Genomic DNA, 23,897 nt, shown 5'->3' with positions numbered 1-23,897 from the left:
TTATAAAAAGCCGTTCTTTATTTCATTTATCTCTTACCTAGCATTAATCACAGAAAGAGGTGATTGCCTTAGTCAAATTGAAACTTGTTAAAGGTTTCAGTTTAAAAGGACCAAGTTTTCCTATTACATCCAGGACCATCCAGGCTACTGGACTCAGATTTTCTCTGAGGAGAAAACGAAGCTTGTGACCTTGCACAACCTTCCCTCACTTAAATCCAATTCACTTGCATGTCAATGGCATCACCTCCCTGATTTCTCAGTCATCTTCAGAACAAAGGGCAAAGAATAAGAAGAAGTTATAATTTGGGTATTCAAAATAGTTAAAATGTTTTTTTCATGCAAAGTTATTCTTAAAACAATATTATTATATTTGTATACACTATTTTCTTAGTTCTGTTCATTTTATTATTATTATTTCAAGTAAGTCTTTTTTCCTAAGAACATCAAGCTCATCATTTCTTATATCACATTTATATACCACAACTTGTTCAGCCATTCCTCAAATGATGGGCATCCCCATAATTTTCCAGTTCTTTGATACCAGAGAGAGAGTAGTAATAAATATTTTAGAATATATGCATTCTTTCCCTTTTCCCCTAATCATCGTGGGAAACAGATTTAGTAGTGGTCCCAATTTTTACACATCCTCTTCAATTTTCCTCTTCAATCATTTTATTCAATCTGATAGATGGAAAATGATATCTCAAAGTTGTTTTAATTTGCATTTCTTTATCTGTGTAATAATTTTAGGGTCCTTCTTCTTTTAACTTTGACTACCATCATCTTAATTCAAACTTTTATTACTTTTTACTTAGATTGTTCTAAGAATCTATTATAAGAGCATCTTAATTGATCCTTCTGTCTGCTTCTCTTCCCTGTCCAGTGAATTTTTCCTGTCTGAATTTATAAATATGATCATGTCATTCTCCTCAAGAGCCTTGAGTGGTTCCCATAAATTAAAATTCAACATCTTTTATATCATATTCATTGCCACCAAGGTACTTCTCCAATTAGTGTTTCACTTATATTTTATAGTTCTTGTTCCAGTCATTTAGTTGTGTCTGACTCTTTGTGACCCTATGGACTATTATTTTTTCCGTGGGATTTTCTTGGCAAAGATACTTAGAATGATTTGTCATTTCCTTTTCCAGTGATCCCCCTTCCCCTTTTTGTCAGAGCTCTCCATATGACCTTTCCATCTGGGTAACCTATAATAGCATAGTTCATAGTATCATTGAGCTATATAAGTCCTGCCTGTATAAAGCAGAGATGTAGGAGGAACTTTTCAGGCAAATAAGGTTAAATTGCTCAGGGTCCCAGAGCTAGAATGTGTCTAAAACTGGATTTTTACTCAAATTTTCCTGTCTCTAGGACCAGGACTCCATATACAATTTATCATTTATTTTATACTACAAATCTTCAATATCTTCATGCTTCAGTCTTCCTACTTTTAAGTGTAAGCTATCCTGTTCCATCCCATTTGTGTTCAGTTGCATATTTGTCTCTCATGTCTGAAACATATTTTTCCCACAATTGGACCTTTTGAAATCTTATTCCTTCTCTATTTTGTTAACCCTTACCCCCGACTTTTACGTCCTCTTTCCTACTACCTTTTTTGTACCTGCTCACAATTGAATATTACTGAAGAAAATCACTCAACTCATTCCACTACACATTTGATATCTAATCTCATCCTCAAAATTTGATGGCAATTTTTTTCCTCTTTTCTGGCTCTATAGGATATTTCCTACTGCCAAACTGTTTTTCTCAAGAAACCACCTATACAACAACCACCTCTTCTCTCTTAAGAGAGGACATCAAATTATATTTCATAAAAAACACTGAGATAATACATTTGATACTCTATTTTCTTCCCATTTCCTAGAACTAAAATACTCTCAACATCACTCCCCACTTTTCTTTTTTCTTTTAGTTTCAAATGGACAGGTGTTTCTGCTTGCCAAGCTCAAATCAGCACCTTTGATTGCATCATGTTCTATCTCCTCTAATAGCTTACTTCTTCAACCATCCTTTCCCAAATTCTAATGTTCCTTCATGCAATATTTTCTCTTCCTACTAATGTTCCTTCATAGTATTTTAATGTACTTTATTTGTCAGGTTTTGCTAATTTTTTCCTTCAATCTTCTTTTCATTAATTTCCATGTGTCTTGAATTTGTATTAAGGCTTTCTTCATTTTTTTTTAGTTTTTCAGATCTTATCTTATATTGACCTTCAGTTACTTGACTATGGGATCCTCTTTATCTTCCTTGATCCTCTTTTTTTTTTTTTTTTTTTAAATACTTCTGCACAGGCCCCTAATGTGGAACCTCAAGAAGGCCTCCTCATCTTCTTGTTGAGGGATATAAGAATGATGGCCCAGGATATCACCCAAAAGGAAAATTATGGTTAGAGGATCTGATTTGGTAAAAGATCTAGCAAAGGAGACAGAGAAGGAGCAGTCAGTTAGGCAGAGAGTAGTGTAGTAACAAAGAAAGAAGAGAGAATTAAGGAGACAGTGATCAACAGCTTCAAAAGCTTGCCACATTTTTTTTTTTTTTTAAAGCTGATACCAAGAGAATTTACATAGAATTCTTTGATAGAACAAAATGCATGTTATATTCTTCGATGTCATTCTGTAGGTTTCCCAAGAGAAATTCCAGTGGCTTTAAATTAAATAACCACCAATATTAGTATTTTTTCTGTCTTTGAAAATAGTCTGCATATGAAACATCATCCTGCACCACAAAGGATCTGAAGAAAACCATAGTGGTTATTTTAATTTTAAAAAAAGATAATAGGAAAAAAAGAAAAAGAGAGAAAAGGCAAATAAAATAAAACAAAACAGAACATTGACATGTGCTTGGTCTCAGTGGGGGAAGTGCAGGAATACAGCCACCACAGTGATGTGAGATGAAGATGAATCTGGTTGTGCCTCTGAGAGAGCCTTCTCAGTCTTCAGTTCAGCTCCAACTCGTGGCTTCTTCTGACTTGACGCTCTTCTCTTCATGTAATTTGGCTGAATTCTGTCCGAGAACCTCTGTCTGTTTCTTTTATACGAGAGAGAGGAATTGTGGGATATGAGAGAGAGAGGGATTCTGGATTTTCTCCGATAGTGCTCTCTGGCCCTAAGAGCTTCAAGGGAGGTGTGAATTCACAAAGTTACAGTTTACTTTGTGAATCTCACATACTTGTGAACTCCAATGAGTAAAGGTGTGAACACAAGCATTGTATCAATTAGTTCTACTTAGTACTTTGTTTCAGGTTCTGGCCCAAAACATCTTCTTGTAAGATCAGATCAATAATCTATCAACTCTAATGAGTTAGCAGTTTGTAAAGATTCCAACAGAATATTAAGGAGGATTCAAAATATATCACAATAAATTATCAGTTCAATAAAGGATATATAGTAGTGGAAGAGATTACATTCATGAATATGACTCTTTTCTCTACTTACTTGTAGGTTCTTTTGTTCTCTGCTGCACCCTTTTTTTAGTTTATTCTTTTTTTCCCCTTTCATCATTCCCATGACTCTCAAACAGTCTGTAGGTAAGCACAAATAAATTTATATATACAAATATAAATATGCACATATACACATATATGCGCTCCCTCCCTGCTACCCTCCCCCTACATTGATACATATACATTTACAACTATCCCATAGACCCGCATATATATACTCATATCTAAATACATATATTCATAGAACAACATGCAAACATGTCTACACATGCTTAGACACACCCATATACATATGTATATGTATACATACTTGCCCACATGCCATCCAAAACGATATTAGTATGGCTGACATATAATGTAGATTTCTCTCTTAATTAATCTTTAAGTTTGATTTTGTCTAAGACTGATGATTACTAGCCATACTTTTTTCCCTAATACATTCTATTCCTGATCCTTGTTATAGTATTTGTGTATATCTCTTATTTTTATCTCTGTTAACTCTTCTGCTTTAATTCTGCTCCTTAATTTGCCTTGCTACAATTTAAACTCCCCCACCCATGGATTCCTTCCTTGTCTTCTTCCCAGACTCTTTGCTTCACCGCTACTTATTTTTCACTCCTTATTTCTTTATAGATTTTGGAGGGTTCTGTATCTTTCATGGTATATATATAATGTTGCCTATTTAACATTCCTGATGTGAGCAGGTTTTCAGAACTATGAGCCCTCCCCCCTCGAATGCTTCTATGTCTGTTCTTTCCCAGCATCTTATTTATATAACATAATTGCTATTTTTACCTTTTCCTAGGCAGTTTCCCTTTTTAGAGACAGATTATACTCAATTTTGCTCCAATCTTTCTTTTGAGCTACACGGTTAGATGTCAGTCTTAAACATATGGTATATATTTCCATGTAAAAAACATAAACAATTTGTCCATGTTAAGTTCTTTGAAATTGATCTTTCATGTTTGCTCTTATATGTTAAATTTTCTATTGAGTTCTGGTTTGGTTGAAATAAAGTCCTGGAAATCAGCATGTTCCTTGAATCTTTTTTTTTTTTCCCATTCAATATTATGGATAATTTTGCTAAATATTTTTGGTCTCAGGTCTAGTTCTTTTCATTGTCAGTATTTATGATTATAGGACATGTGGTCTTTTATTGTGGTTGCTGTTAAGTCCTGTACAATTCTAATTGTAGCTCCAGTATGTTTGAATTGTTTTTATTCTAGTTTCTTGAAAAATTTAATCTTTGATCTGTTGTTTCCAAAATTTGGCAATAGTATTCCTATGCATTTTTCTCAAAGGATCTCACTGAAGTGATGATAGGTGAATTTTTTCCTATTTCTACTTTCCCCTATCATTCCAGGACAATTTTTTTGGCTTATTTCTTGCATTATTATTCATTGTTATTTTTTGGGGTCATAGCTTTCAGGTAGTCTATTTTTATATTTTATCTTCTTGATCTGTTCTCTTGATCTGTTGTTGTTTTTTAATGTTTCATGTTCTGTTTTTTATTTTTTATATTTTGTTTTGCTATTTTTTGATCTCTTATAGTTTTACTGGCTTCTCCTTTTGCTAATTCTAATTTTCAAAGAATTATTTTCTTCTTTAAGACTCTTATTTTCTAGTTGATTAACTTTCTTTTCTTATTTGCTTATTTATTTATTTGTTCATTTATTTATTTAGATTTTCCCTCAATCTCTCTTGTTTGATTTTTAAAGTCTTTTTTGAGTTCTTCTATAAATTCTTTTTGGGTAGCTAGCCATTTAATGTTACTCTTTGGGGTAGAAGAGTTGTGTGTATGTGTGTGTGTGTGTGTGTGTGTGTGTGTGTGTGTGTGTGTGTGTGTGTGTTTACTTCAATATCCTCCTTTGAAGATGAAACCAGATCCTCCATATTCCCATAGTAAGTTTCTATGGTTGGAATCTTTCTTCTTTGCTGGTTCATTTTTTTAATGAGGAGTATTAGTGTAAGCACCTCTAATCATGGAATGATTAGACTTCACTTCAGGTCTCCCCTCTGACCTGAAATGCCAAACCAAAAGTTCCTTGCTCCTGCAAGGGTCCACAGCCAGTAGCCTCCCTTCCCTATTGCTTCTACATTCACCAGGTGTGCTGGTTCCTTCTCTCCCAAGATTGGCTCTCTGCAGCATAGCGGGAACTGTTGTTCCCAATCAACTGAGGTTCCTTCAGTCTTCTGGGAATCAGAAGATTCCTTCTTCTCCTGGAAGAATCTTCTTCCTACTCCTATTCCACATATAGTTTGGAAGGTGAAAGTTCCTGTGGTTCCTGCTGAATCTGCAGCTAATTCCCTAGGCCTAGTGGTTTTCACTTCAAACTGATTAATCCCATGTCTGGGGTCTTTCTTCAGGTCTTCTTGGATTGTGCTAAAAGTTACCCTATTTTTCTCCAAGTCTCCTTAATTTTTTCATCAGTCTATGTTTGCCTTGAGGCACATTTTTTTTTCTTCTGTTTGTGGGGGAAATCTGGGGATCTTGAAATATACTGATTTACTCTGCCATCTTCCTCAAATCATTCTCCAACTGTAGTGTTCTATATTATAAACTACAAAATGCACCTTGGAATTCTACTGTTTCAATTAAATTTAGTAGTAAACTTGGCCATATCTCTCTCAGTTGGATCTGAAGCCTGAATGTTTTTCAAATTTTCTGGGGCAGAAAGTATTCAAGTCATGGAAGCATAACCCTGAAGAAGAAAGATTCCAGATCATTGCCCTTGTAGGTAATTAATGAACAATAATTAAGTTTGTATATATTATATATATATGCTTTCAAAAAAGTTATTTGATGGGGAACATCTATTATGTAACAGCAGGTATGGAGATTCTAGATAAATTTTAGATTTTTCTGGTAATAAGAGTTATTAAAAAGTGAAAACTACTTATTGAAAGAGATTATAAAAATCTTGTTTGGAGGTCTTTAATGATGATTTAGGAATAGTCTTGCCTGGAAGCTATTCTGTTTTATTTATGAAGTGATATATTTATGAAGGTTGACTTCAGTAAAGTACTTTACAAAGTCTCTCTTCTGCACAAAGGGAGAAATGTAGGACATATGATAGTAGAGTGATTTGGATTTGTAGTTGAGCAACTATGCCTAAGGAATGTTGATTAATGCATTGGAGTAAAAATGGAGATAGATCTCTCATTGTGACATAAGTTTCTATCCTTGATGCTGATCTTTGTAATAATAATTTCTCCCCAATGTTGTTGATCTTCTAAAAAACAGGCTTATGAAGTTTCCTGATTTCCAGAATCAGGAAAGGGAGTTAATATGTAAGATTCAGAATCAGAATCAAAATAGGCTTCAATAGGCTAGGATGATGTCCCAATTTTCAAAAGAGAGAAAAAAGCTGGAGAAAGAGTAAGTTGGAAAATTAGGTTCCTGTTTCCTTCATAGTCAACTTAAATCAATTTAGCAAGTGCTTATAAAGAATTGTCTTAGGAAAATTCTGAAGGTCACTTAGCAATATAAGGTACCAGATACTGAGATACTTTCTTGATTTGAACTGCCAAGCATTCAAACTCTATTGTAGAGAGCATAATACTTATGGGCTGGCCACATATTTTGAACACCAGACGTAAGTTTGCCTAAGAGACTATTTTACCGGGCAGCTAGGTGGTGTGATGGATAGAGCTCTAGGCCTAAAGTCAGGAGGACCTGAGTTCAAATCTGACCTCAGAAACTTAACACTTCCTAGCTGTGTGACCCTGGGCAAGTCACTTAACCCCAATTGTCTCAGCAAAAAAGAAAAAAAAAGACTATTTTACAAAGAATTCACATAAGTTCTCACATGAAATTCAGAAGAAGCAATACAAGGACACTCTCAAGGTTTCTCTGAAGAACTTTGTAATTAATTGTGAGACATGGGACACACTGGCAAAGGACTATTCTGTGTGCTTACATCAAAGAAGGCTCTATGAGCAAAACAGAATTTCAGTAGCTGAAAAGACACATGAGATGCACAAATTTAGAGACATAGGAATAGTGGATAAAGCACAGGTATTGGACTCAAAAAGATTTGTGTTCAAATATGTTCTCAGACAACTGACATTTGCTAGCTATGTGATGCTGGGCAAGTGACTTAACCTCCTTAATTGCTTCTCCTTGGCCTCTACCATTTAGAGACATCTCCACTCCAAATGTTCATATGCACTATGTGTTCCTGACCTGTGACAGAACCTCCAAGCTCTTAGTGGTCTTCTCAGTCACATTTAGACACACTTTACTTTGACCCCAACATAGTGATGTAATTTTGGTGTATTGTGAGCATGAAGAATAGAAAGCAACCAGCCAACTATGGGCCAGGGACTGTTCTAAGAGCCAAGGATACAAAGACTAAAAATAGACACTGCCTTCAAAATTTACAATCTAATGGGTGGGTGAATGGGGGAGGATATAGAAACGAATATGTATGAACAAGATAAATTGAAGCTATTCTCAGAGGGAAGGCATGAATATTAAGAGGATCTAGGAAAGACTTCTTATGGAAAGTAGGGTTTAAGCTAAGACTTGAAGGAAATCAGAACATATGGATAAGGGAGAAGAAAATTCCAGGCTTGGGGACAGCCTGTGAAAATGCACAGATTGCAGCAGATGAGGGTCTAGAGAGAGGAATAATAAGGAAAAGAGGCCAATGTTATTGGATTGTAGAGTACATGTAGAAGTGTTAAGGTGTAAGAAGACTGGAAATGTTGGTGAGGACCAGAATATGAAGAGTTTTAAAAGCCAAACAGAGAATTTGACAATTTCTATTATTGAATTGGGGACAAGGGAAGTGCTATGGTTTGATTTGTTCTTTAGGAAGATTACTTTGTTAACTGAGTTGAGGATGCCTGAAGTGAGGAGAGATTTGAGTCAAGGAAAGGAACCAGAAGGCTAATGCTATAATGCAGGTATGAGATGATGAAAGTGTTCATTGTTAGAGGAAAAAAAGGGATTATATATGAAAGATATTCCAAAAATAAAATCAAGAGATATTGGCAACAGATTGATAACTATGTTATTATCTTGGGTACCTGGGAGGGTGGCGATCATTAATTCAGAAATTAGGAAAATAGAAGTAAAGATACTGAATATAGCTTTGTATGTGTTGCATTTAAGATGTCTATCTTCCATTTAGAAAAGAAAGTCTTGATTAAGATCAGGTTTTGACAGAATAAACTGATTATTTTTTTTTTTTTTTATCAAGGTCAATAGACTGCTAGGTCAAAGGAATTCTAATGAAATATTTAATGAAATAAAGTGCTTGACAAAGTCTACCAATATCTTTATAAATTAGATAGAGAGACATCTTTATATCTTTTTATCATGGGCTAGTAAATATTTAAAAACTGGTACTTTGAAGAAAAAAAAAGCTCCAAATACTTTTAAATTCAATCTGTATTATTAACATTTTCTCCATTACTTCCTCTAGAGAGTCAACGAATCAATAAGCTTGTCCTGATTTGTAGCATTTACTGATTTCTGAGGTGCAAATGCTCATGCTGAAAATTGAACAATTGCCTCTCAAGAGTTGTTTCCTTTATACCAATGTATATAGAGAAACCAGTAGTGAAGTTAGGTGGATTTAGAATTGTTTGAATAACTTAACTTAAAAATAGTCGTTAGTGGTTTGATTAAAGTTGGAGAGGAAATTAACATAGTGCCCAGGGATCTGTACTTGACTTTGTATTAGTTAATGCTTTTGTCAGTAACTTGGATGAAGGACCACATGGTATATTTATGAAGTATGCATGATAACCAACTCTGATTCTTATTATATTTGTGACAAGATAAGTTATCTTCAGGTATTTAAAGGATTTCCATAAAAGAAAGATAATAGGTTCCCTGCTTGATTCCAGAGAATATATCTAGGTGCAAATAGATATGAAAGTTACAGAAAGGCAGATTAAGGTAAAACATGGAAACATTTCATGACAATTAGAATTGTTCAAAAATGGAACATGCTACCTCAGGAGGTGTAGGTCTGATCTTGTTACTTTGTTTCTGTGATGTTTAAAAAGTTTGAGAAAAAGAAAAAAACTTTTTCTAGAAAATTAATTTTTCTTAATAATGCTCAGCAACACTCTTGAATACCAAAGACTGCTTATAGTAGTAGGTTCATATTTTATACACTCCTAAGGGTGGCAGTCAACCCTGACTGGTTAATGAAAAGAGGTAGATTGTACAAAGAGAAGTGGGCTCACTCCAATGAGTGACTAGAAAAGTGACATGTCACTAGACTATTTCCATACCCAGATCACCCCCAACTTGGGGTAATCTATACAAAGAATCTATCTCCACTCAAATATGATTGAGTGGAATATAATGGACAGAAATTCACCTTATTAGATTCCTGGTAAGGCTGGGTAGAATCTGACCAAGACTGAGGAGAAAGTTAATTCAAACTTCAAAGACTGAGCTCAAAGACTCATTTCAAAAATGAGAACTTTAGAAAAAGTTTGGACACTACCAAAATCATTGGTTATTAATAATTATTTCTTTCATTCCATTCAAGAAAACCACCCGGGTTCCTTATTACCTCTGAGACCAAATAAAAAAAATCCTCAGTTTGGCTTTCAAAGTCCTACATAACTTAATTCTTTCATACCTTTTCAGGCTTAGTTCTTACTCCCTCCACATACTCTGAGATCCGAAGATATTAGTCTCCTTGCTGTTTCTCATTCACATAATCCATCTCCTGACTCTGCATTTCTATTAGTTTTCTCTTAAGTCTGGAATTCTCTCTTCCTCCTCTCTGTCAAAGCTTCTTTGACTTAACTTCAAGTCTCAGCTAAAATCCAGTCTTTCTGCAAGAAACCCTTCCTAGTCATCCTTAATGGTTGTGCCTTTTCCCATTAGACTGTGAGTTACTTGAGAGCAGGATTATTTTGCTTTTCTTTTTATCTTTAGTTCTTAGCAAAGTGCCTGGCTCATAGTAGGGGGGTGTTTAATAAATATTTGTTGACTTGGCTTGAGGTTTCCCCTTCACTAGAAGCTGCCCAAGCATAGCCTGGATGGTAACTTGATGGAGGGACTCTATATGATTCCTATCCAGGTATTATGTGACTGCTGAGGTTTTTTTTCTAACCCTGAAATTCTATGATTCTCCCCAGAATGTACAGATTACGTTGGGGATGGGGGTGGGGGAAGAGGAGGTCATCTACTTGCCATCACTTCCTGGAATTTGTCTCAGAATCCAGTACCATCCATTTGCTTCTGTCCCTGGATTCTCATAACTCTTAGCACTTTAGATTTCTGTACATTTCAAAGACATTTTATGTTTGCTTTTTTCATTCCTCACTCAAACAGCTTTCATTCCTTTGGCAGGGATTGCTCTTCCCGAGATTTCTATAGTGCCAGGATGTAAAATTTTCAGGGTTCTTTATTTTCATCTCTCCTTTGCTTCAGTCACACTTGATTTTGTATCATACTGATTTATGTAACCATCGGCTTCCCTTCACCTTATCCCTGACTTCAACTGCTTGCATTTTTCCCCTTTGTATTTCTGTTACCTAAGGATGTATTGCACATAGTAGGCATCTTAAAAATATTTGCTAAGTTAATTGAAATCAAGTGAAAGAAGATGCTTTGATCTTTAATTCTTACATAATTTCTCCAGTATATCTAGTTCAGAGTCTTTGCCCAGTAAGCAATCTATAAATGCTTCTTAAGTAATAGTAGGTTTTACTGTGTTTGGCTGCAGCACAACATTCAGAATACCGGAGATATTGTAGGGAATTTAGTTTTTCCTCAAAGATTTATTAAGTATCTTTGTGCAAAGAACTCCCAGAATTAAACTCATGTTTTGGGATTATAAATCCCATAAATATTTCATTAATGAACTGAGCATAAGTAAATGTAACAAAGTTATGAGAAAAACGGCAAGGTTATAAAACCAACATATTTGAGAAGGAAGTATCCATTTAGAGAAAGAGTTCTCTATTTTCAGTAAATAAGATTTATATTAGATCCATTCTTTAGCAACTAGCAATACTCCCAGGAATGTGGTAATTGCGTTGACTTGTACAATTGACAGTGTATTGTAATTATTACCATTTGCTAAGTGCTACCATGTGCTGATTACTAAGCTAGACATGTTAGATAAAGGCAGTATTCTTCTTAGATACCTAAACTGCTTGGTCAGTCCTAAAGCTTGCCTAATTTATTGCCATTTTGTGTATTATTTGCAGATATCATCATGCATAAATGTTTAAGTAATGCTAATACATGTACTTTTGATGTGGTAAGTTCATTTTGGAAGACTCCCCATCTTTGTGACTTGTTGGACTTCATCAGCATTTGCCAATATCCCAAGTATAAATGGTCACACTGAAATTTTAACAATTAACTTCCTAGAGCTCTTAGATCTGGTTCCAGCAGGAATTTGCAGTGTATAAAAGGCAGTCCTTGAAATCAGGGAGACTAAGTTTCAAATATTGTTTTCTACAAATTACCTGTGAAATCCTAAGCAAATCACCAAACCTCTCAATGCCTTAGGTAACTGTAAGATTCTGTTACAGGGAATTTGATGATTTACAATAGTGCAGGGAGTTTCCACATCCAGAGTTCCCTATGATGAAGTCATAGAGATGGAAAGAGACACATAGAGACAGAGACAGACAGAAACACACACAGAGACAGAAAACACAGAGACAGAGCCAGAAAGACAGACAGAAATACAAATATAGACAAAGAGTGAGAAAAAGACAGACACACAGACACAGAAAAAGATACAAAGACAAATAAACAAAGAAAACATTACCTAGGGTCATAAGATTTTGATTTAAAATCCACTTTCCAAACCTATTTAGCTATGTAATCACCAGCAAGTGGTTGAACATTCTTAGCCTGAGATTCCTCATCTACAAATTATAATACCCATAGTCCAACCTCACAGGTTTGCCATAATTCTTAAATGAGTTGATATATATAAAATGCTTTGCAAACTTAAAGAACTGTTTAAATAGCCCATCATAAAATATACAAGCATTTATCCAATTTATAATAATTTGAATCCTTTCAGGATATGCGATTGCCTCTTTGTAGTCACCCCTTTCCTGCCTTGTATGAATAAAGATATCTAAATGAAAAAAGAAATCATTTGTATTTTTTTAAAGGACAAAATGCAAGGCTTTACCAAGTAATTGGTAAAGTAATGAAATTCAAGCCTCCAAAGTTTTATATCCTAGAATAATAATGACAAAAAGGTGCCAATAAAACTTTCATTTTTATATTTTTAGTTACTGTAAGCAAACGACTAACTAAACTAGGGTCAAAATGTAAATGGCCATATTAATGTTATTTACTAGTGTAAAAGCAGATTTTGTGCAATTTTCACTTAGAGTGGTTGAAACAAAATTGAAGGGATGCTTTGTTTGGTTAGTTAATCCATTTTAGAGAACATAAAAGAATGTTATCATTAATTATAGAGAATAAAGACTAGGGGGTAAGTTTCAATAAATACACATTTAAAACCAATTACTTTTAGGTTTTAATTTAATTTCATTCTTTGCTTGCAGCAAAAACTTTGTCCTAAACTAATGGATAGATACTTCACTTGTGAAACTTTTAATTGCTTGGTAGACCTCTCAGAATAGAAACAACCTAATGTTTCTTAGGCTCTCATCATAATCCATGGATAAAGGCATTCTGGATCCTTTTGAGAGACTGGGCTTTTGAAGGGAAATGCATGTTTAATTGTTTGTGTGGTTTGGATGAGGAGGAAAGAGCTTTAAAAATTGGTGGGTTTCATTTAAAGTTAAAAATGCATGTTTTAAACATGTTGTAGATCATAAAAGAATATAATAAGGGTCACTGCCAATGATCAATTGTAGGATATGTTTCAAGTGTGTTACATTATCATTGAAGCTTGTTGCTTTAGTTAGATTTACTATAATTATGCAGGAGCAAACCATCAGTTGAAATATGATCCAGTGACTCTCCAGCTGAGATAATTTTTTTTTCCTTTGCTTAAAAGAAGAAAACAACTAACTTCAGACATCCTGATTATCATAGCATTTTTTTCTTTCAGAAACAATGAAGCTTTAACAATGGAATGCTGCATTTTAGTATTAATCTATAAATGAATTATATATCCTTTTGATCATCTTTAAGATAGGAAAACCAAGTCATTATTTGCAAATAATCTCTCATGTTATTTTTTGGTTGTTGTTTCAAGAAATAATACTTTCATTACCATCAATATTGCCATGAATTGCTGATTAACTATTAGAAGCAAATTTTCATTGTTACTTCAAAATGAAAAACATTTTTGGTAGGTTTTTTTTTTTTTTTTGGAGGGAGAGGTAAAGCTTACAATAGTAATCCCTGTAGTGTTCCAACATTATTATTATCTTTAGTAGTTATGTTTAGCATTTTATTAAGCACACTCCCAAGTAGTAGATATTATGTTGAATATATGAGTCACAGATTTTACTTTTAATAAATTGGATGACTTTGCTGAAGACTTTGAAACTTTAGGGTTTTTTTCTTTCTTTCTACTCTCTCTCACCCATTTTTTACTTTGTGAATTTTAACAAAGCAGGATTCTAACTTAGTTTGAATGAACATCAGAGGAGAGAACTAGTTCATAATGAGAGATAACTAGTTGAACGAAGTGTGGGTGTAACTTGTCTTGTGTGGGAGTGACACAGAGGGACAAAGAGGTGAGATCTGAATTACACTGCAGGTGGTAAGATAGAAGGCATTTTGTTTTAAAACTAGCAAGTGAACAGAATGAAAATCAGGAACACAGCCCAGGCAGTAACTTCCTGCCTTGGCAGGCTGAAAACTTTTAATTATAAATGTTTGGTTTGCTGTGGGAATGCTGTCAGAAAGGAAGTTCAGACTGATGAATCTTGACCTCAAGTGTGAGAAAAATGGCAGCAAAGGAGAGTCTGCTGAATGAGCAGCTGCTGAGGAGAATTTTCTGTGATTCTTCATCAGCTACTCTATAACCCTTATGCTGTTTACCAGGCTAATTAAAACATTCAAAACAATATTTCTAGTGACCTTTTTATTAAAATTATTTGAATGTGATGGTCTTTTCAACCTCACCCTAACCTTAGGGAACTTTCCAGGTTTAAAAAGGTTTGTAAATAGACACATAGAAACAGGGGCCCTAAGAGGGTGTGGAAAAGGGTGTGTGTGGGGAAATTGGGATGGAGGCCAAATGAATATGTACATATGGTATCCTTGTTTGTGCTATTTAGTTAAAAGCTTATAAAGCTAGTATCTACTGAGTAGTCCTAATCCTTTTTATAAAAGTTCCAGGAATTTGGTATTCACTTACTTGGAATGATTTATATCCTCTAAATGAAACAATATGGAGCTAGAACTGGAGAGATTGGACCCAGTCTTAACTCAGTGTGTAATTTGGGGCTTATCATTTGATGTGTCCAATAACATGCTCATTGGATTTTAGATTTAGAGCTGGAACAAGGTCTTTGAAGGTCATCTCTTTCAACCCTGTTATTGTATGAATAAGGAAAATGAGGTCCATAGAATATTAACTAACCTGTCCAAGATCACACAGTTAATAAATGGCATACCTAGAATTCAAACAAGCCCTCTGTCTCCAAATACAATGTGAATTCCTTTATATGACCTGGCTTGCTTAGAAATTGGACTACACACTGTTAAATGCTTGCCAAACATTTAACTTTCTGAAAAAGAAAAAAAAAATTAACTCTCCAAAAATGTATACAGTAACACTTTTAACTTTAAGCTTCATTATTGACATTTTATCCATTATTTTATCAGGTTTAGACAATCAACAAAATAAAACATTGATTTGTAACATTTATTGATTTCCAAGGTGGAAGTCTTATACTGAAAATTTAACAATAGATTTTAGAGAGCTGGGTTCATTCTTGGACTCTATACCAATGATTCTGAGCCTGAAACATACATTTCAAATGTAAGACATTTTATTTTAGCATGATATAATATTATGGAATATAATTTCAAGATAGCATTTTTTAAATTATTGTATTGGGAGAATTATATTAGAAATTTGCTTTTTTGCCCCAAAATTTGTCCAAATTAACTTCAAATTGATCTTCTTTTTCAAGTTATCGATGTTTAGTTATATAAATGGACTCTTTTCTTGTTCTTCAATTGTTTTATTCCATTTGAATATTTTTGGCAGTGATATTAGAGTGGTTTATCATTTTCTTTTCCAGCTCATTTTGCAGATAAGAGAATTGAGGCAAACAGGGTTAAATGACTTATCTGGAGTCACATACTATTTATACAAAGTAAATGAACTCTAAGAACTCAGATTTTCCTAATTCCAGATTCAGTTCTATATCCATTATACCAACCAAGCTACTAATATGACTCTTAAAATAGGCCAAGGATACAGATCGGAATATGTATTTTTTAGTTAGTCCTTGAACTGAAATATAACTTTGTTCGAATTGCTACATATTAAAACAAAACAAAACAAATACCCTAAAAACAAAAGTGTCTTTGGTGAATTTATATTTATTCTTCAAAAAAATATTTTGTCTTTAGCTATACTTTAAAAAAAAATAGTTCCCTCTCCCCCCCCCCCCCCCCCCCACCAAAAAAAAAAAAAAATCCTATGCTTTTAAATGTAGGATAGAGCACTGGAGTCAGGAAGGCTCATTTTTCTGAGTTCATATCTGGCCTCACACATTACTATCTCCATGACCCTAAGCAAGTACTTAATCCTGTTTGCCTCAGTTTTCTCATCTGCAAAATGAATTGGAGAAGGAAATGGCAAACCACTCTAGCATCTTTGCAAAACAACGACAACAACAATAACAACAACATAAAGCCCAAATGGGGTCACAAAGAATCAGACACTACTGAAAAGGACTGAACATACTTTTTAGCAAGCTTTTCAGAAGTAACTTGTGGAATACAAATCAGATATTTTGAGAGATGCTGTGAATTTAATACGGTCAACAAATAGCGATTAGGTAATATTAACATAGGTCTAGTTTAGTGACTGGATTTGAGACTGGAGCTAGGTTTTAGGCTATTGCTTATATTTTTAAGATTTTAAAAATGTATATTAGTAGGTTCTTCATCCTTTGAAAAGTGTATTTTTTTTATTTTTTTATTAAATAGAACAATTCAACTACTAAACTCAATTTGGCATTGCTTAACTTCAGTGTATTTATAAGTATGTATATATCTCTGTGTGTGTTGTGTGTGTGTTTTACTACAGAAATAAAAAAAAAAAGCCTAGATTTCTTTCTTCTTCCATCTCTTTGAGTGTTGCTTTATAGAGGAAGTAAGGCATTATTTTGTTTATAATTAAAGACTACATACTAAAGGGCAATTTGAATAAGGAATGTTAATTAATCAAGGGGGAAAAAAGTCTTCCATGCCCACACTTAAGTTTCTAAGACTGAGTATAAAAGAGTGGGTTTTTTTCCCCCTCCTCTCTCTCTTTTTCTAGTTTAGAAGCAGGTCAGGTCAGTAATTGGAGCTGGCTAGTTCTCAGCTGGTTTGACCTGCTAGACAGGCATTTTCTTCACTGGGGGTGTGAAGGTGGTAGGGAAGGGAAGTGTAATCAGAAATCCAGATGTATCCCAATAGTGAGACCATCATGTAATGGAAAGCAGACAATTCATTTCTTTCCCTCAGAACCTTCAGATCTTCATTCAACCATTTGGGATTTAACAGAGAAACTCCAATGATAACCACTATTTAAATGTTTCACTGCAGGGAGAAATAGATGTTTAGAGTTGACTATTTGAGTTGCCTAGAGTCTCTCGTTTCTTTTGAAAGCTAATAACTGTCTTTGTTTTTTTTGCCTCAAAACAGGTGAAAAGTTGGAGATTTCAAAGACATGAAGCTAGGCCACCCATCATGCATGCATTTCCTGGCATAATTCTGAAAACGATTATTCTCTTGAGATCCTACTAGATTATTCAGTTTCTGCTTTAAGTTTATCTGCTCTACTTTTCAATCTCAAAGAAGTTTGTCTGTTCCCTGCTTATTTTCTTAAATATTTACATTTATCCCTGCATTCTACTGAGTTGAAGTTATGTGGCTCGGTGGGTATAGGGTTAGCTTTAAAGTCAAGAATATCTGGATTTGACATAGGTGTGTACCTTTGATATATATTAACTGTGTTACCATGGGAAAGTCTATAATTTCTCTCTAAGTACCCCAGGCAAATCAGTAAGGACTATATGTTACATAGGAGTTCCAGCTTTGTATCATTAGGACAAATTTTCATGCTCACTGTTCTTTTTACTGATGAAAATTACAGATTTAGACTAAAAAGAAAATTCTAGTTGACCTACCTCTTTACCTTTCTTTCCCCCTGCCATAAAAAATTCATCTAAAGAAAATTTCTTGTTAATAGAAAATAGCTAAGAAGCCTTAGGCAAATGATTTTCTTTCTTTAGATGTCTGTTTTCTCATCTGTAAAATGAGACTAGACAACAAAATAACTGTGCATCTACCAATGTGGCAGAAGTATTCCCACATATTTTTTATTTTATAGAAATGTTTTTAACAAGATACAAATTGTTTTTAGACTTCAGCTGGCCATAGAGTCTATAGCTGAAAAAAATTATTTAATGAATAATTTAAAAATTTTCGCAAGCAATTGACCTTTTTGGCAGGCTTTACAGACCACAATTAAGGGAAATTCTTTGACAGAATTCCAGAGGAAAGTTACATATTAACTTTAGAAAAGCATCATCACTTGGCATGAAAAATTTATACTACTCTTTCACTTTCTTCTCTTCATTTACAAGTGAGTAAATAAAAAAGATGAGCTAGCAGGAAAACAAAGTTCTTAGGTGCTATAATAGAGGTGGGGAGACTAGAGTGGTGTCTGGGAGAAAAAGGCATTCTGGAATTCTTATGTCTCTGGGTTTTAATGTAGAAAAGGTGTTAAAGGAAATTAGGGGAGTTGTGTGGGCTCTCTTCTTTTATGTGGCTTGGATATAGTTTAAAGAAGGGAGAAGGTAAGAAAGATGCAAAGTTCCAAAAATGAGTTCAGTAAAATTTGTTCATGAAAACATATATTCTCATTGAATTTCTCTCATTTCAGCAATGCAGACATTGTGTAGACAATTCTTCTATAATGTATTTTTTAACAAAATAGAATATTTTAAACATTTATATCCTCATTAGAAATCTGTAATGAATGATTCTTTTTACTATTAGATCTTCACAGGGTATGTTACTTGAAATTTAGTTGAAGAAAGAGGGGAAGAATATAATAACTAGGGGAGGCAGTATGGCACACTGGAAAGAATTTATATATACATACACATATACACACATGTATACATATATACACATACATGTATACATACATACACATATATTCATACACACAAATATATGAGTATGTATGTGTGTGTTTGTGTTTGTGTATATATAAAATCAAAATACTGGGATTTCAATCTCAGCTTGGCCACTTAACTTGTATGGCCTTGGGAAAATCATTTTACTTCTATGTTCAGTTTATTTATAAAATGAGGAGCTTGGACTGGATAAGTACTAGAATTCGTTACAAAAATGATAAAAAAAAATTGGAGAAAATGTTGGAAAATTGTAACACTAATGCATTGCTGGTGGTATTGTAAACTGATCCAAACCATTCTGGAGAACAACACCTAAAGGGCTATAAAACTGTACATACCTTTTTTAAAAAAAAATTTTTAATTTTTTTATTAAAGCTTTTTATTTTTTAAAACATATGCATGGGTAATTTTTTTTTAACATTGACCCTTGCAAATCCTTGTGTTCCAAATTCCACCTCCCCCTTCCCCTCACTTCCTCCCCTAGATGACAAGTAATCCAATATAACACACATACCTTTTGATTAGCAATACTATTGCTAGGTAGATCACCAAAGAACATTAAAAAGGGAAAAATACACACACACACATACAAAAATATTTATAGCATCTCTCTTTGTGGTGGCAAAGGATTGGAAATTGAGGGAATGAATGTGTCTTAATTGGGGAATAACTGAACAAATTGTAGTGTAAGAATGTAAATGAATACTATGGTTCTATAAGAAATGATGAGCAAGCAGATTTCAGAAAAACCTGGAAAGACTTATATGAACTGATGTTGAGTAAAGTAAATAGAATAAGGAAAACATGTCCCTCAATTATGAAATGATTGAAAAAATTATGGTATATGAATGTATTGGTATAATACCATTATTCTATAAGATATGATGAGCAGGCAGATTTCAGAAAAACCTGAAAAGACTTATATGAACTCATGTTGAGTGAAGTAAGCAGAACCAGGAGAATATTATATGCACTAACAGCAAGATTATATATATGATGATCAACTATGATAGACTTAAATCTTCTCAACAATCAGTGATCCAGGACAATTTCAATACACTTGAGATAAAAAATGCTATCCACATCCAGAGAGGGAAATATGGAGATTGAATGTGTATTGAAGCATGGTATTTTCACCTTTTTTTGTTTGCTTGCTTTTCCTTTCTTGTGTTTTTTCCCCTTTTGGTCTGATTTTTCTGGCATAACATGGCAAATATAGAAATATGTTTGAAAGTATTGTACATGTATAGCCTATGTTGCATTGTTTGCTATCTTGGAGAGGGGACAGGTAAGGCAGGGAGGGAGAAAAAATTGAGAATATAAAATCTTATAAAAATGAATGTTGAAAACTATCTTAGCATGTATTTGGAAAAAATAAATACTATTGAGAAAAAAAAACAAACAAAAATATTTTTAGCAGCTCTCTTTGTGGTGGCAAAGATTTGGAAATTGAGATAATGTCTCTTAATTGGGAATGGTTGAACAAATTGCAGTATAAGAATGTAAAGGATACTATTGTTCTATAAGAGACGATGAGGAAAGCAGATTTCAGAAAAATTTGGACTTACATGAACTGATGTTGAATGAAGTAAATAGAATCAGGAAAACATCGCATATAGTAACAGGAAAATTGTGTGATAATCAAAGATGATAGATTTAACTCTTTTCAGCAATACAATGATCTAAGACAATTCCAAAAGTTTCATGATGGAAAATACCATACACATCCAGATAAAGAACTATGGAGTCTGAATGCAGATTGACGCACACTACTCTTTTTCTTTTTTTTTCTTTCTTTCTTTCTTTCTTTCTTTCTTTCTTTCTTTCTTTCTTTCTTTCTTTCTTTCTTTCTTTCTTTCTTTCGTTGTTGTTTTCTTGTAGTTTTTCCCTTTTGTTCTGATTCTTCTTTCACAACATTACTAATGTGGAAATTTTTTAAAAGTCCTTTTCATATCTTTGATAAAACTATTATTCCTCTTCAATTTCCCTTTCTGATTTAGAATACTGGTTTGAACTCCTCATGAAGCCTATGTGTAGGAGAGAGGAATACTTGCTCTCTCTGAAGCTTGGCATATGGTCTTAAGTTCATTTTTCAAGGCCATGATCTTGGTAGGAAAAGAAGTAGGAGTACAAAATAACTACTTCCCTGTTCAGTCCTGACTCTTTTAAACTTCAAGAGATTGCAAGCCTCCACAAAGCTTGTGGTTTAGCCACAAAATGATTAAACAGGGTATGGCTAATTAGGTTAAAAAAATCCTAGAACTTTAGAAATGAAAACTTTAGATATCACCTAGTCTGACCTTATTTCACAGATGAGGAGAGACTGATACTTTACTTATTCCTTGGAAAGATAATTTTTTTAAAAAATTGATTATAAAAACTGGCCTGAAATATAGAATCTTAGATTATAAGTTTGAGCAGGGATCTAGATAATGTGCTTTTTACATTCCTCTTCTGCTATGAGTCAGAAAAACAGCAAAAGAAATGTTGGGAAGGGTAGGGAGAAAGGAAATGAAGGGAAGAAGAGAAATATGGAGACATATCAGCATGTTTTCTTTTGATGACTTTCACTCTATCTCTGTACCCATCCCACAGATATAAGAGCAGTACCCCTTTTCTCCTACCCTTTCTTCTTTTCTTCCTTTCATCTCCCCTATATTTTCCTTCCTCCTGAGTCCTAAATTTCCTTGTCATAAATGAGAGAATTGACTTAAATGGCCTTTGATTTCCTCTTCCAGCTCTGAAACTATGAATCTACGCTCCTGTAATCCTTTTCATCCTTTTTCTAATACCTAAAGACACAGACAGGTGGGAAGGAGTGGAATTTTCCCATTTTAAGTGCTTTCTCTGTGAGTATGGTTTTGGGTGGCACTGGAGTCAGAAGACAATGGGTTTGGCTTGGCAAAACATTTTGGTTAACATGCTTTGGAAGGGTCCTTGCTTAGCTGTGGCTAAGGGATTTAAGAGACAATTGTTTCCTTGTAATGGCCCATTACTGTCTAGCTGCTTATAGTTTCTTGCTTGCAACCACACTCTGACTTCACTACTGGACATGCCCAGCCCTGTCTGCCAGTTTCAGTTCTTGATGAGGTTCAGTGGAAAAAAAGAAATTAAGAGAACAGGAAAACAAGCTAAATAAACCTTAAAAAAAGAAAAAGAAAAGAAAAGAAAAAGAGACTAGAGGCAATGGAGTAGATAATGAAACATCTCTGTGAACAGATTTTATGCTCCAGACAAATTCCTTTTCCTCAAGTCAGCTTCAATCCCAGCATTTAACCAGATGTTTAGTTCTAGGGTTAGCCGTAGGTAAAATTATTAGGTATTTTGAGTATGTCTTTGGTATTCAGATTGCCCAGGACCCTTTCCACTTTAGCACCTTCACTTCCCCAACCCAATGCTTAATCAATCAATGTTTTCAGGAGCCTTATACTTATTCCTTTCTCACTTATCTGACCCTCTTTCTTTCCCTTAATTTCCCTTTAATTTATTAGGGGATGAATTCTTATTCAAATGATGTTGCTTGTTAATCCATATCTCCACCCTTGGAATATTTGGAAGCAATACAAAATAATAGATAAAAGCCTGCCTACGCTCCCTTAGGACCCTTTCCCATGACAAAATGCTCTATTGTATTAGAAAGTTTTCTTAACAAATAAAGGTTCTTGTGGGAGGGTGCCTTACTTGAAAATGAGTGTAAGATGAAATGTCTACAGACTGGGGCTGTGCCCTTGGAAACATGCACACTTCCCAGTAGGGGCGAGTTTGTAATGGAGTTTCCGTGAAAAGAGATGCAGAAAAACAAATTTGTGCCTCTTGTATTGTCCATATAATTTCCAAATTTTTCTTTCTGATTAAACCACACAATCAAAATCTGATTGTCAGGTACCTGATAGAAAATTCATGCTGTTTTATTAATAGAAAACTCGGTCATAATGGTCAACCATCTCCTACATGAGAACTAATACAGACATTTTAACAGTGGCCTTCTGGAGATAGCATCTTAACCCAAACTCTGTTTCTAAAAGAGATTGGTTTTATTGCACTGTGTCAAACTAGTAAGGGAAATTTTCTCCCCCTTGAATTACACCATGGAAACAGCTGCCTTTGCCACCTGTACTTAAAGTCAGGCCTACTCCTTTCATCTTCCTACCTCCTCCTTCCTTACTTTTTTCTTCCTTACATCCTTTCTATCCATCCTGTCTTCATACAAAACTATGAAAATGAAATTGAATTATTACATTAAAATCTTTTGTTATGAAAATCATATTACATTCAATAGATCATTGAACTGAGAGAAATACCAAAGTTTCACGGCATTTAAAATTTGGAGGAAATAAAAATAGGATTGTGTTTCCAGTTATTTCTGATTTGGCAATTCAAAAATGGTTTCCAACTATCTTCTGTTGATTGTCTCCAATTTATCCTATTTAGAACTTGTTTATACATAGTTGTTTGCATGCCGTCTCCCCCATAAGTCTGTGAACTCCTTGAAAACTGAGACTGATTTTTGCTTTTGTGTTTCCACTAGTTATCACAGGGCCTGATCTAAATAAATGCTTATTGGCTGACTGACCTTGACATTTAGGACCATAGATTTAAAGATGGAAAGGATTGAGGTCATCTAGTCTATTGTGCTCAGATGATAGGATAATAGGAGTGAAAGCCAATCAAATTAAATGACTTGTCTAAGGTAACAAAGGTAAGAGACAAAGGTGGAGTCTGGACCTCATCCTTGAACTTCATTGTTGTTTCAACTATATCATGATGCTGCTTTGATTTGGCTTAATTTCTGTTGCATTGTAATTTCAGTTATTATAATGCTGTGAGGAAATTAAATTTGTCTTTTGGCTTCTGAAAGTAATTAATTTTTACTATCCGCAAAAACTTGTTTTTAATCTATGGAAATCTTTAAAAAATGCTAATTATTGATTTTAAAGATGATCAAGTTTGGTTAAGGATGGACGTATAAATGATTCAACACTACAAAACTGAATGGGTAAGATTATTATTTCTGTAAAAAAGATCTTATAAAGAAAATAAGAGGAAGACAGATTTTTCATAGATTTTGTCTGAAAAAATGTAATTAGCTAAGTGGAGTTCACTGATATCAAATTTTGATTTGGTTACTGAG

At 34.0% G+C, this 23,897-nt stretch overlaps 1 long non-coding RNA gene across 2 annotated transcripts in view; it reads right to left on the bottom strand.

Moving 5' to 3' along the window:
- Nucleotides 1-768: 768 nt before the first annotated feature.
- The window catches only part of LOC127553446 (uncharacterized), a 58,642-nt gene continuing 35,513 nt past the window's right edge, over nt 769-23,897 (bottom strand). For both annotated transcript variants that reach the window (XR_007951742.1, XR_007951741.1), the window contains exons 2-3: nt 3,456-3,541; nt 769-3,048 (exon numbers count right to left, since the gene is read on the bottom strand). This is a non-coding gene — a long non-coding RNA (uncharacterized LOC127553446). The remainder of the gene's footprint in view (nt 3,049-3,455; nt 3,542-23,897) is intronic.

The sequence above is a fragment of the Antechinus flavipes genome, chromosome 3 (genome assembly GCF_016432865.1).
Source record: "Antechinus flavipes isolate AdamAnt ecotype Samford, QLD, Australia chromosome 3, AdamAnt_v2, whole genome shotgun sequence".
NCBI lineage: Eukaryota > Metazoa > Chordata > Mammalia > Dasyuromorphia > Dasyuridae > Antechinus > Antechinus flavipes.
Note: the sequence above shows the minus strand (reverse complement) of the source record. Positions and strands in the feature narration are given on the sequence as shown.